The following is a 12,745-nucleotide window of genomic DNA, read 5'->3' as shown; positions in this document are numbered from 1 at the left end:
CTTTCTGGGGTCTCTCTGTCTACTGACAGGTTACCAGCCAAGGAATTTGTGGGTGAAGCTGTGCATTGGGGGGGACCTCTCCCTGGTGTGCAGCAATCCTGATGGGCACAGCCCCTGCCTTTCCTGCCTGGCCCGGGAGGGAAAGGAGTAATGTGATCTGAATGGGCAAAAAACACCATGATTTTCACTTTAAAAGGAATCTTTTATTCTTGAGCCGAAGCCAATTGAAATACCCTGAGCCTGGGTCTTTTTATTCAGACAAGAACAATGAGATCAATTTTCAACCAGAAATGAGGAAGAGGGAGAGAGATGGCAGCCAAGGTAATAGGCTATAAAGAACAAAGTTTGAAATTAAATGTTATGGCTTAAATAGTTCTGTAATTCAAGCTGCCCCTCTCCTCCCACCCCCACCTCCACCCCCAATCTTGCAATAAAGAAATAAAACAAAAAACTCCTCACTGCACAATGGAAGACAATCTTTTTTTCTAATAGAAGGAAATTCTCTCTGCAACATGAACTTGAGCTGTAGTGATTCGATTTCTATGGAGATAAAGAGGCGAAGAAGTTAGTGCTGTTTGGAAGGGAATGTAAATGCGGAGTTAAGGAGCGAGGAGGAAAACTTCACGCATGCCGGCTTATTAGAATCTGCTGTATTTTATCCTGTTTTCACTGAGCAGCAGAAGGGATGCGGGGAGCTTTTTATTTAATTTTTAGGGCAATTAGGGGAAGGAAACCCGGGCTGAGAGACTTTAGACTGCTCATTACCTTCTGGCTGGCAGAAGGAGCGTGCATATTTTAAATGTTAAGATCAGATTATTTATAAGTTTCACTTTGAAATTCAAGGGCATGGAAGGAAGGGTAACTTGATTAACAGAGGAAATAGCCTTATGTACACAGCTGGTTTCATCTCTGTAATAGGTCAGAGTCTGAAGAGCAGCATTTTTCAGTCTCTTCCTGGAAATAACAAATTTTGGAGAACCAATGAAGTTAAAAACACACACACAACTTTTAGATATCTCCCTTGCCCAAAGCCTTTTAACTAATGTTGTGATGGGTGTAGGGGTTCCTAGGATATCCTGTTTGGCTATACTATAGTGACACTTTTAATTCCACGCCTTTCCTGGAATGAATTACTAGCTCCCCCAGAAGTAGCTGGAAGCCTCTGGTATCAGTAATTTCAATATCATATGTCACAAGATGTCTTGGATTGTTCTGTAAAATGAATGCATCTAGATATAAGAGAATTCATGGTCATTTCACTTTCTGGTAATAACGGCCGACTATCTCCCTGATCAGAGCATATGGGCTAACTTAATTTTCTAAAAGTAATTGTTGACTGTCCTGCTTTGAGAATTTATATAGTTTCCTCTGTGAGGTTGTCTAAAAGTCTTTATTCTTTAAAGGTCTTTTAGGTAAAAGTAATAAAAATTAGCACAACCCAGTTTAAGCTACAGAAAGACTTTGGAGTATCCATTGAATAGAGAAAAGAACAGATCAGCCTGGCGCTGCGGAGGGCAGGGACCAGGGGCCTCAGGGACCTCGGCAGCAGGGTTACCTTGCCCTTCTCTCTGAGTGCTGGTATTCGCATGAATGCCTCTGATTCAGGCCCTGTGTCTAATTCCTGATCCCAGTTCCTCCAGCTTTTATCAAATGTCCCCCTGAGGTTCTATCAGCTGTGTATGGGGGCAGGGAAGAGCCACAGACGGACAAGGAAGCTGCTGACTGCTCCCATGTGTGGAGGTTCTTATAGAGGGTGGAAGCCTTGTGAGATGAAAGCCCCTTATGAGTTGCCTATTATACCCAACTAGTCTTTGTGTGTAGGAGAAACAATTTGTTATTTAAAATCCCAGCAGACTGTAGCTGCTTCTGAATCCTAAGGAAGCGGCAGAATTTCTCTTTGGAATAGATGAGCTATTTGGCTGTGAAAAAAAGATAAGCTTTAGGGAATGGCTCGGGAAGCGTAGGAATGAGAGAAAGAACTATACAGGTTTTGCCTTTATCACTAAAACAAGGATTTGGAGGTTGCCAGGGACTGAACAAAAGAAGAGCAACTCAGGTACAACGAGGAAGCTAAGAACTTCCATGGGGCATACGGTGAGCATGGCCAGTGGGCACTGTTGAAGGGTATTTGCAGTATGCACACCTGATGCACATTTTTCATTTAGTTGGCTGGGCAGTGTTGTGACATAGCCTTCCCGTCTCTCCCCGAACCTTAGTAGACATCTGACCTCAGCTAGTCTTCAATTGATTGCTGTTTTAGGCAGTGATGGAAGTGGTGGTTAAAGCAGTGCGAAGGATTCAGTGATATAATCCCTTGAACCCGACTAATGGAACTCACAGGGACCTCTAAGCCGGAGCCCAGTGGCAGAAAGATAAGCGCTCCCCTCCCCTCTTCTGAGGAACCTCAATGGAAGCAGGAGGGGCAGCAGATTGGCCTCTGTGGGTGGGATAGGAGCTTAGGCTACACTCATTTAAATTCCAAGACCAGCTGACTCCAGCAGAGTAGGGACGGAAGAGTAGGCGCCATATGTATGATGAGACAATAAGAATGTGGTGAGGCGGAGGGGTTTTTAGATTGTCCTTCAAAGGCTTCACTTGAACGTAAAACCATTTATAGCTTCATTTTTCTCCAACATGGCATTCATACTCCCTGTATTATGGCGAAGGTGGGGCTCCGGTAAAACTTCAGAATGTGCACTTCTGGCAGGAAAATAGTTTGTTGTGAGGAATCTTCACTGTGTATTTCTAGGGTTGCTCTGTTTTCACACGGTCATTTTCTTCATAGCAGGAGGGAACAGAGGTGTGGGTTCCATTAGCTGCCGTCCTTGTGTGGGACATAAACTCCGAGCAGAAGTCAAGCAGTCCTGAAGAAGATTCAAGCTAATTCAAGCTAGTAAGTGGTTCTGAAAAATGGTTTGGTTCGTCAGTTTCCCATTTTTCATTCTAAGGAAGACATAGATTTTCTAGGTGCCATTTTTAAAGGTGCCGAGAGAACCAGGGTAGTTCCAGGAGGGCCATGAGTCCCTGTTACTGATGTCTTCATTTGCTCGCTCATTCTTTACGAAGCTCATATTCAGTGCATATAATGCTTTAGAGAGGTGAATGCATAAAAGGCCGACACTTAAACAAGGTGTTAAAATGCTGAGATAAATGCGAATGGAAGGCCATATAAACTGCTAAAGGGAACAAGGAGAACAACCACATAAAATTGTTACCCCTAAAATCAACGAAGGGCAAGATGGGGCAAGAGGACACAACTAGTCCATACTTCACCCTTTATTTATTCCTTACCATTTATCAGAAAAGGTGCCCCTATTTCTTACTGCTTCCAGGCTCTATGTAACTTTTTAAACACTGTTTCTGTTATAGGAATCTCATTATAGATGATGATTTATCTTTTGTGGTTTTTTTATTCCAGTATTAGGCTTTTGTGGACTAGCCTTAGGGCCCTGACCACCAAACATAGCATTGCTTCAATAGGAAATTGCTTGTTTGTTTTTTTGAGTTTCAAATGAATCTTTTAAGTAGAATTTGGTTGGAATTGTCTGTATGATAATTGGTGATAAGAGGTAAAGTATGAATTCTTGGCCATCGGGATACATTTTTAAGAACAGGGCTATAGGAGTATAATTGTAGCTATGAAAAAAATACCGTTTCTATCCCTAACTTAAAAAGTTCACACTATCACATTTGGATTATCTTTCTACCAGTTACTTTAATTTCTTGTATGTACTTTAGGCAGAGAAACTTGGCATTTTTTAGTTCAACATGGAACATTGGTTTTAGAAGTCTACCCATTTTCCAACAACAAAAACAAACAGCCTGGTTCAAAATGGGCAAGGACTTGAAATAGACGTTTCTCCAAAGAAGGTATACAAATGACCAATAAGCACACGAAAAGATGCTCAATAACACTTAGCATTAGGGAAATGAAAATCAAAACCGCAATGAGATCCCACCTCACACCCTTTAGGGTAACTGCTATCACAAAAAAAGAAATAAGAAGCATTGCCGAGAATGTGGAGAAACTGATGCAGATGTGAACTGGTACAAACACTGAGGGAAAAACAGTATAGCAGTTTCTAAAAAAAATAAATAAATAAAATCATTATTTAATTTAACAATTCTACTTCTGGTATATACCTAAAGGATTGAAAACGGGGTCTAGAAGAGATTTGTGCACCTATGTTCATGGGAGCATTGTTTACAATAGCTAAAATGTGGAAGCAACTCGAATGTCCATTGATGGATAAATAGATAAGCAAAATGTGATACCTGCGTACAATGGAATATTTTTCAGCCTTAAAAAGGAAGGAAATTCTGATACGTGGATGATGAACCTCAAGGACATCATACTAAGTGTAATAAGACAGTCACAAAAAGACAAATACTATACCTTTGCATTAATATGAGGTAACTAGAGTAGTCAAAATCACAGAGACAGAAAGAATAGTGTTTTCCAGGGGCCGAAGGAAGGAAGGGGGTGGGAGTTATTGTCATGTGTCATGGGAGAGTTTCAGTTTCGCAAGATGATGAGTTTTGGAGGTGGATGGTGGTGATGGTTGCACTATACTATGAACGCACTTAATACCAACAGACTGTACATTTGAAAGTGAATAAGGTGGTAAAAGTTATGTTATGTATTTTATCGCGTTAAAAATATCAAAGGAGAAAAAAAAGCCTACCAATTTTTTTTCTGAATTGGTCAACTCTCTTTTTCTTTTTTTAAAATATATCTTTATTGATTTCAGAGAAAAGAAAGGAGAGGGAGAGAGAGAGAGAAACATCAGTGATGAGAGAGTCATTGATCGAGCCCGAAACCCTGGCATGTGCCCTGACCAGGAATCGAACCCCGATCGCCTGGATCTTAAGTCGACTCTGAACCGCTGAGCCAGGCCCAGCCAGGCTCTTTTGAGAGCAAACGTATGTCTGTCATTGTGCTTCCGAGAGCTGCGCACCCAGAAGAGCACAGTGTCGTTTTCATGGCGCACCGGCCGCATGTGCACGACCTGGTTCTGGTCGTGAGGAAACTGGATAGAGCCAGGTCAGGGTCACCTCATAGAATGAAAGACCTTGGCCTTTTAAGACCGTCAAGGACGTAAGAGACAGGAAAAGACTAAAGATTCTAGATTGAAGGACAGGAAGAAGACAAGGAAAAGCAATGTATGCCTGCAGGTCGGAACCTACACTAGGGAGAAAAAGAGCCATTATTAAGACTGATGGCAAAATTTGAATGGTGTCTATGAGTTGAATGGCAGTGTTGAATCAGTGTGTATTTCCTGGCTGACGGGAGTGTATGCTAGTAATACAGGAGAGTATCCTAATTTGGGGAGAGGGGGAACACACTGCAGTATTTAAGAAAGAGAGAAATGGAGCAAATGTAGTCAAATTTAACAACTGGCGAATCTGTATGAAGGGCATGCAAGGGCTCTTTGTTCTCATAACTTTTCTGTAGGTTTCAAACTATTTCAAAATAAAGAAAAATTAAATAAAAAGAGAGAGACTCTGATTGTCTCAGATAATAAGTATTTTTTTGTTCCTTCCACTTTTCCTCATTGGACAATGGCAGGAGGGGATGGCTGGTTCAGGGTGCATGGCTGCTCTGGGTCCGGTCAGCGTGCCAGGGTAGAGGGCCATCATCAGACATGAACGTTTGTTTAAGTTCCCCTGGTAAAGGCCAGGAATGTGTGTGTGTGTGTGGGGGGGCACTTTGAAGGGGGTTCAGTATGTTTCTGTACAAAGAACTTGAAATCTTCTTTCTTTTCATTCAAACTACAACCACATCTGTTTAAGGGCACTTACAGTCTCAGTGCTGTGCTTTCTTGCCTACCAGGTTTTACGTTCAGGCAGATCCTTCCTTGGATATCAGTTCAACTGTTTACTATGTGATCTATTTACTGTTACATTCCCTTTTATAAAATAGGTGTAAATATACCCAACTAGTGGAAGAGTTGTGATGAGTAAATAAATAATGGAAGTAAAGTACTCAGCATAATGCCTGCCTGGTGTAGAGCAAGCTCTCAATAAATCATAGGGCTGATGGCTTATTGTAGTTTTCATTTTCATTACCCGCCATCCTTCAGTCTGGGAAATTTTTTTTCCATAGAATTAATTGTATTTGAGCAGTAAACCTTTGACACTTCTTTCAAGGAGAGAGATTTGCTTTGGAAACCCATAGCCAGCTTTTTTTTCCATCTCTGTGCTCTTAGGTCTGTGGTCAATGTTTTTCAATTTGAAGGGGCTAACTGAGGACACCAAACTATTGTTAGTGTCGTATACAGTCCCAAGCCTTTTGGTTCTATTTGGTCAAGTGCTTTATGATCTATTTTATTTGTTAGCCCCAACACAGCCCTATGAGGTGCATGATTCTTTTTATTTTTACTTCATATATGGTTTTTAATCAGCTTAAGTGAATTCATGCAGCTTCAACAAGGTCAGGGGTAGTGCTTAAATTCAATTCCTTCAAATCCTAGAATTCTACCTGGTCCTCTGGGCCCTGCCATTTCTCTTGATTTCTGTGGTTTTGACTTGGTTATAGATGTAATCTATTGTTTAAAAGGAAACAGCAGAAGAGCCATATGACTTTTTAACGAAAGAAGTAAAGTCAAGCAAGACCTCATCAGCTCAGCATTAAATTACATTGGTTTATTTATTTACGTTTTAGTTTATGAATGACACTTCCTTGAGTTTTTACCATGTGGCCCATATATATATATATATATATATATATTTTTTTTTTTTTCCTTTTCAAATTTATTAAGCATCAGACTACTCAAATCATTTTAATATTTAGTATTTACATCTTATGAACTGACTGCTTACAAAAGAGTTATGGAATCTTTTTCTGGGCAAGTCCTTCTGCTTTTGGAACAAGGTCAAAATCTACACTACTTTCACCTTTTATTGGAGGAAATGAGAGAATTACAGAGGTAACGCTTTGGAAATGGTGCTAGTGTTATGCAATGCTGAGAAATTTTGAGACCTTAAAGCGAAGCCTTGGCTCCTCAGAAGCCTCGGAGGAGGGATTTTCTGAAAGAGGTTTTTAGAAGTCTTAGGCAAACTTTTGAAAGTTTAAGTTTAATGAAGTATCAGTCTTTGCCCCACCCCTTTCTACTCCCTAGTCCTGAGGCACCCTCTTTTTTTCCTTCCTTCCTTCCTTCCTTCCTTCCTTCCTTCCTTCCTTCCTTCCTTCCTTCCTTCCTTCCTTCCTTCCTTCCTTCCTTCCCTCCCTCCCTCCCTCCCTCCCTCCCTCCCTCCCTCCCTCCCTCCCTCCCTTTCTTTCTTTCTTTCTTTCTTTCTTTCTTTCTTTCTTTCTTTCTTTCTTTCTTTCTTTCTTTCTTTCTTTCTTTCTTTCTTTCTTTCTTTCTTTCTTTCTTTCTTTCTTTCTTTCTTTCTTTCTCTTACTCAAGGATATTTTTCCCATTGCTTTTCAGAGAGAGTGAATGGGGGAGAGAGAGAGGGAAACATCGATGTGAGAGAGGCAACCACTTTCAAATATTTCTAAATAATAAGGAAATGATGTTATTTTAAAATTATTTTTAATTTTAAACATTATCTAATAGAATGGACCATAACTGACTTTTTTAGAGATGCATATTAGCAGTATTTTATTGTGTAGCAAATTACCTCAAAACTCGAAGGTCTTAAACAACCATCGCTTATTTTCTCACAGTTTTTCTGAGTCAGAGATGTGACTACAACTTAGCTAGGTACTTGTAAATCAAGATCTTTCATGAAGTTGCCGACAAGCTATTGCCTGGGGCTGTGGTTTCTACTGACAGGTCATCTGGGAGATGAACCAATTCCAAGCTCATTCAGGTGGTTTTTGGAAAGACCCAGTTCTGCCGGCTGCTGAACTGTGGGTCTTATTTCCTTTCTGGATGTTGGCTGGATGACCTTCTTCCATTTCTCATCATGTGAATCTCTCTGTACGACAGCTCAAAACATGGTAGCTGTCTTCATTCAGAACGAGCAAGGGGGAGACTATGAGAGAGCATAAAAGTTGGAAGCCTGGTATAGTTTTAATCTAAAAAAGTTGGAAGCCTCCATTGTCAGTCTTTTATAATCTAATATCATCACCTACCTTCTGCTTCATTCTGTCAGTAAATAACCTCTTTTACTTCTGCCCTCCATTCTATTGCCAATAAATTCCATTGATTGAGTCCAATCAGAAGTCAGCTAGTAAGAGGCAGCTGACCAGGGTCAGGCAGCTCTATTTTGGTGAGTTCATGGGAAAAGAGCAGGGCAAAGAAAGATAGATAAATGAGAGTGGATTCCCCTTCCATAAACAATTTTAAATATTAGAAGTTACAGTAGGGATAACTGATTTCTCTTACAATTGAAGACGTTTCATTTAATGTTTTCTCTCTCTCTGCTAGGAAATGAAGCACACATTATTTGCGAACTTTGTTTTTCACAGCAATGGGTGCTTAGAAACTGGATCACAATGTAGAATGGCTGGAAACAGATCCTTTAACACTATCTGCTAAAAGACATGACCATTTAAAATTTGCTTATATCCAACCCACTGCCCAGGAGACTTGAAGGCTGCTCTGCATAGCTGTAGTGGCAGCTTCTGTCCATAGACAGTGCCCCTTGCATGTATGAGCCAGGAAAATGCTGCCCGAGGAGAGAAAAGTCAGCTGAAACTAAGGAGAAGCTGTCAAAGTGATGAAAGATGAACCGTATGGGCTTTTAGACACATTGCATGACCATATGGGTGAAATTAGAGATCGAAGAGGCTTCCATACAGCAGGTATGATTGAATACAATTATTTTGTTATGCGCAAAATGCAGAAGGTGGTGTGTAGATGGGTGTGTTTCTGGGGGACGGGTGTCATTGGAAGGTAGGTTAACAATACTGAAGGCACCATATGGAGTGTAACAATACCTAACAGTTTCCCAATATCTAGGAGGATAAGTGATACAGAAGCACCATAGTGAAAGAATTTCTATATTCATAGAAACTTGCACCATTTCTTTTTAATTTTCCTTTTTGATCTTGCAGAACCTCCATCAATATCTCATAACTTCTTCAATTGTCCAGGAAGGCAGGAGCAGAGTACAGGCTATTACAGGGCTGCGTTTGCGCGTAAGAGAGAGAGAGACAGAGAGAGAGATTCAGATTCTGATCCAACAAAAGTTTCTGCCTCTCAGTTCAGGCTGAATAAGCAGAGCTTGCTGCCTTTCATTGCACTTATACTACATCTGCCCTTTCGATGTAAACACGTGGGCCTATCATGTCTTCCCAACACAATTTTCCGTGGGTGACCCCATTTCAAAACAATGTTTATTTAGCAAAGGTAGTTTACCCTGACAAGGTTTTCTAAATAATTCATGGATGATTTCTTTCAACTAAGGACAAAATGTTGGTCTCCATGTACAAAAAAGTGAGTAATTAATGCCTATCTTCAAATAGACAAAAATGTGCCTTCATCAAAGGCCATACTAGGTAACTAAAATTTAGAAATCAATTAGTGCAATTTGCATAATGCCATTACCTGTCACATAAGATGACAAGTAATCACAAAAGGCATTCCTGATGGCAATTGTTCTAGAAATTGGAATTCTAAGCCTACAGGTGAGGGGATATTGAGAAACAAGGCCCATCTGTATTTATACAATCAGTGAACATTTTAACAATTTGTGAACCTGTCCTTACACTACTATGTTATCAAATTACTCTTGCTCATTTACAAAGTTAAAATAAAAATAAAAAGTGAAACTAAAAAAAGGCAAGAATTCTGGGAATCAGTTGGCCCTCTGCTACTAACAACCTGTGTGACTACTTAGAACTACTTTGACTTGAAAATGTTGGTGATTCTGTGACAACAATGAAATGGAATTAAGCCCTTAACATTTGTCTTAATAAAAGGAAGGATTCTTTGTCATTCTTAGATATATAAACTAAAAAGCAATTTTTAACTCTTTATCTAGCATGACTTTCAAAAACAGATTGTAGAAAAAAGTCAACCCTTAAACAAGTCAAGTTTTATGTAAATAATTGTGCACTTTATGGCTTTATCCTGACTTGAATATCTTTAGTCCTCTCAATCCTTGAAATTTTTAAAAATTTCATGCTGTTTTGCTTTTGGGGCTTTGCTTATACTTTTTCTCTCCCTGTGGCCTGCCTTCATCTGGATAAGTCATACTCATTCTGAATTCCCTCTAAAACTGGATTAAGCAAGCATAAATGAACCCTCATAATGTGTGGTCAATATGTCTGTGCCAGGTTAGTCTAGGTTTTTAGTAGTAATAAAATTATCCCTAATTCTCAATAGGCTTAACGTAATAAGTATTTAATAGTCATTTATATTACACATTCAGTGCTGGTTCACAGGATGTTTCTGCTCACTGTAACTACTCAGGGACTTGACGACAATGGAAGCTTTACTTGATATACACGTCCATGATCGTCTTGTGGAAAGTCTCTAATGGAAAGAAGACATCTCTGCTATTTACATACAGTATTATTGTCTACAGCAAGCACATGACCACTCCTTTCCAACTTCAGTGTTTCTTCAACGGCACTGGCGATTACTAAACGTCCCAGTGACAAAGGGTGAGGCTTTGGTATCCAACCACGAGGGCTGACATTCTATCTCCAGTCCCTGCTGCTGTAACTTTTAGCAAGTTATTTACTCTTCCTTTTGCCTCAGTTTCTCATCTGTAAAATGGTGCTCATAACAGAACAGTCTCATGGAGTTTTGAAAATTAAATGAGTTAATACATGTAAGACACTTAAAACAGTGCTTGAGAGTACATTAAATCAATATTAGCTACCCCTTTACCCCATATTTAGCTTTTGCTGCATTATAATATAACTTTTGTTTACATAATCATCTCCCCTATAGCAGTGGTCTCCTGGTTAAAGGGAATCCTCCTGTTGAGTGTTGTAACTTTAGAGCTTGCAGGGTAGGAACACAGTTGGTATTTTATTCTCTTTGAGTTTTCAGATGTCTGTACCTGCTCTCCAGAAATGTTCCAGAACATTTAGCTCTCTTACATACTCCACCAACTGCAGAGAGCCTTATGGGCTAAGATAATTTGCTTTAGGTAGGGAATTTGATGAAGTAACCAGTTACTTTCTACCCGTTAACCTTTTATTTCGAGGACATTGGAGGGATTTGTGAAAGAAGAAAAAGACTCCTAACACTCAGTGCTTCATTAAAAATTTAATAATAGTTCCGTAGCCCTAAAAATGGGAAGTATTTTCTTCTTCCAAATGTTTTCAGTAAACTTTCATGAGCAGTATATGAGTTACATAGAGTAGAGTTTAAATGACATGTGGGTAACAAGCACATATCAAACTTCAATGCAATTTCTCTCACAATTTGATTTGGCAGGGCGAGGAAAAATAGGTTACTTAAAAACTGTCAGAATTGCAGCACAGGGCTGTTGACAGCTGTGGAGAAAAGTTGAATAACACGTTGCTGAAAAGGTCAATGTTTCTTGTTGATATTGGTTGGTGAAATGGGAAGGGCCTTTGGGATTGCCAAGTGCCCCCCTCCAGGGACATACATAGCAGTGGAAGTGTTAGAGGCCAGACTTTCCAAGATAAGGAGCAGGACTTGTTTTCTCGCAGTGGTTCTGAACTTAGAGGTCATTCCTGAACTTTTATAAATCATTCTTCCCCCAAAGACTCAAGTAAAGAATGTGAATTAATAAAACTGAGTAATAGTAAGCTTGGCAGGACGCATGGGAATCATTATTCTGTGCCTTTTAACTGGGTTTAATATCGTGTTTGGAGAGAAAATAAAAATACAAGAAAACTAGAGAAAAGACTTTTGGCCGAAAAATAAATACCTCCAGGTTGAGGTGTTTTTTGTTTTTTTTTATTACAAATTTCATCATTGTGGCTCACCTCCCTTTAAAAATGCTTTTCTCCTTTCTAAGTCTTGTGGTTTTTGAGGATGGATCTATATATATTTCAAATAAAATGATTGATTGTTTTCAAAGAATTTCAGTAATTGGTGAAAAATTAAATAATTCTAATATTAAGATGAACGCCAGTTAATAAGAAAATAGACACTTCTCCAAAGTGGACATACAGATGGCCAAGAGACATATGAAAAAATGCTCAAAGTCACTAATCATCAGAGAAATGCAAATTAAAACCACAATGAGGTATCACTTCACACCTGTCAGAATGGCTCCATCAACAAATGACAAGTGCTGGCGAGGGTGTGGAGAAAAGGGCACCCTCATGCACTGCTGGTGGGGAATGCAGACTGGGGCAGCCACTACGGAAAACAGTGTGGAGCTACCTCAAAAAATTAAAAATAGAACTGCCATTTGACCTAGTGATCCCACTTCTAGGAATCTATCTTAAGAAACACAAAACACCAATCAGAAAGAATATATGCACCCCTGTGGTCACAGCAGCGCAATTCACAATAGCTAAGATCTGGAAACAGCCTAAGTGCCCATCAGTAGATGAGTGTCTAAAAAAGCTGTGGCACATTTACACCATGGAATACTATGCAGCTATTAAAAAAAGAAGGAAATCTTACCCTTTGGGACAGCATAGAGGGAACTGGAGAGGATTATACTAAGCGAAATAAACCAGTCAGAGAAAGACAAATATCACATGGTCTCACTTATGTGTGGAATCTAATGAATAAAATAAACTGATACAATAGATCCAGAGACAAAGAAGCATGGAACAGACTGTCTAACCTCAGAGAGAAGGCGGGGTTGGGGGAGTGGATGGGGAGAGATTAATCAAAGAACTTCTACGAATACA

This window comes from Miniopterus natalensis, chromosome 4 (genome assembly GCF_054644295.1).
Source record: "Miniopterus natalensis isolate mMinNat1 chromosome 4, mMinNat1.hap1, whole genome shotgun sequence".
NCBI lineage: Eukaryota > Metazoa > Chordata > Mammalia > Chiroptera > Miniopteridae > Miniopterus > Miniopterus natalensis.
Note: the sequence above shows the minus strand (reverse complement) of the source record.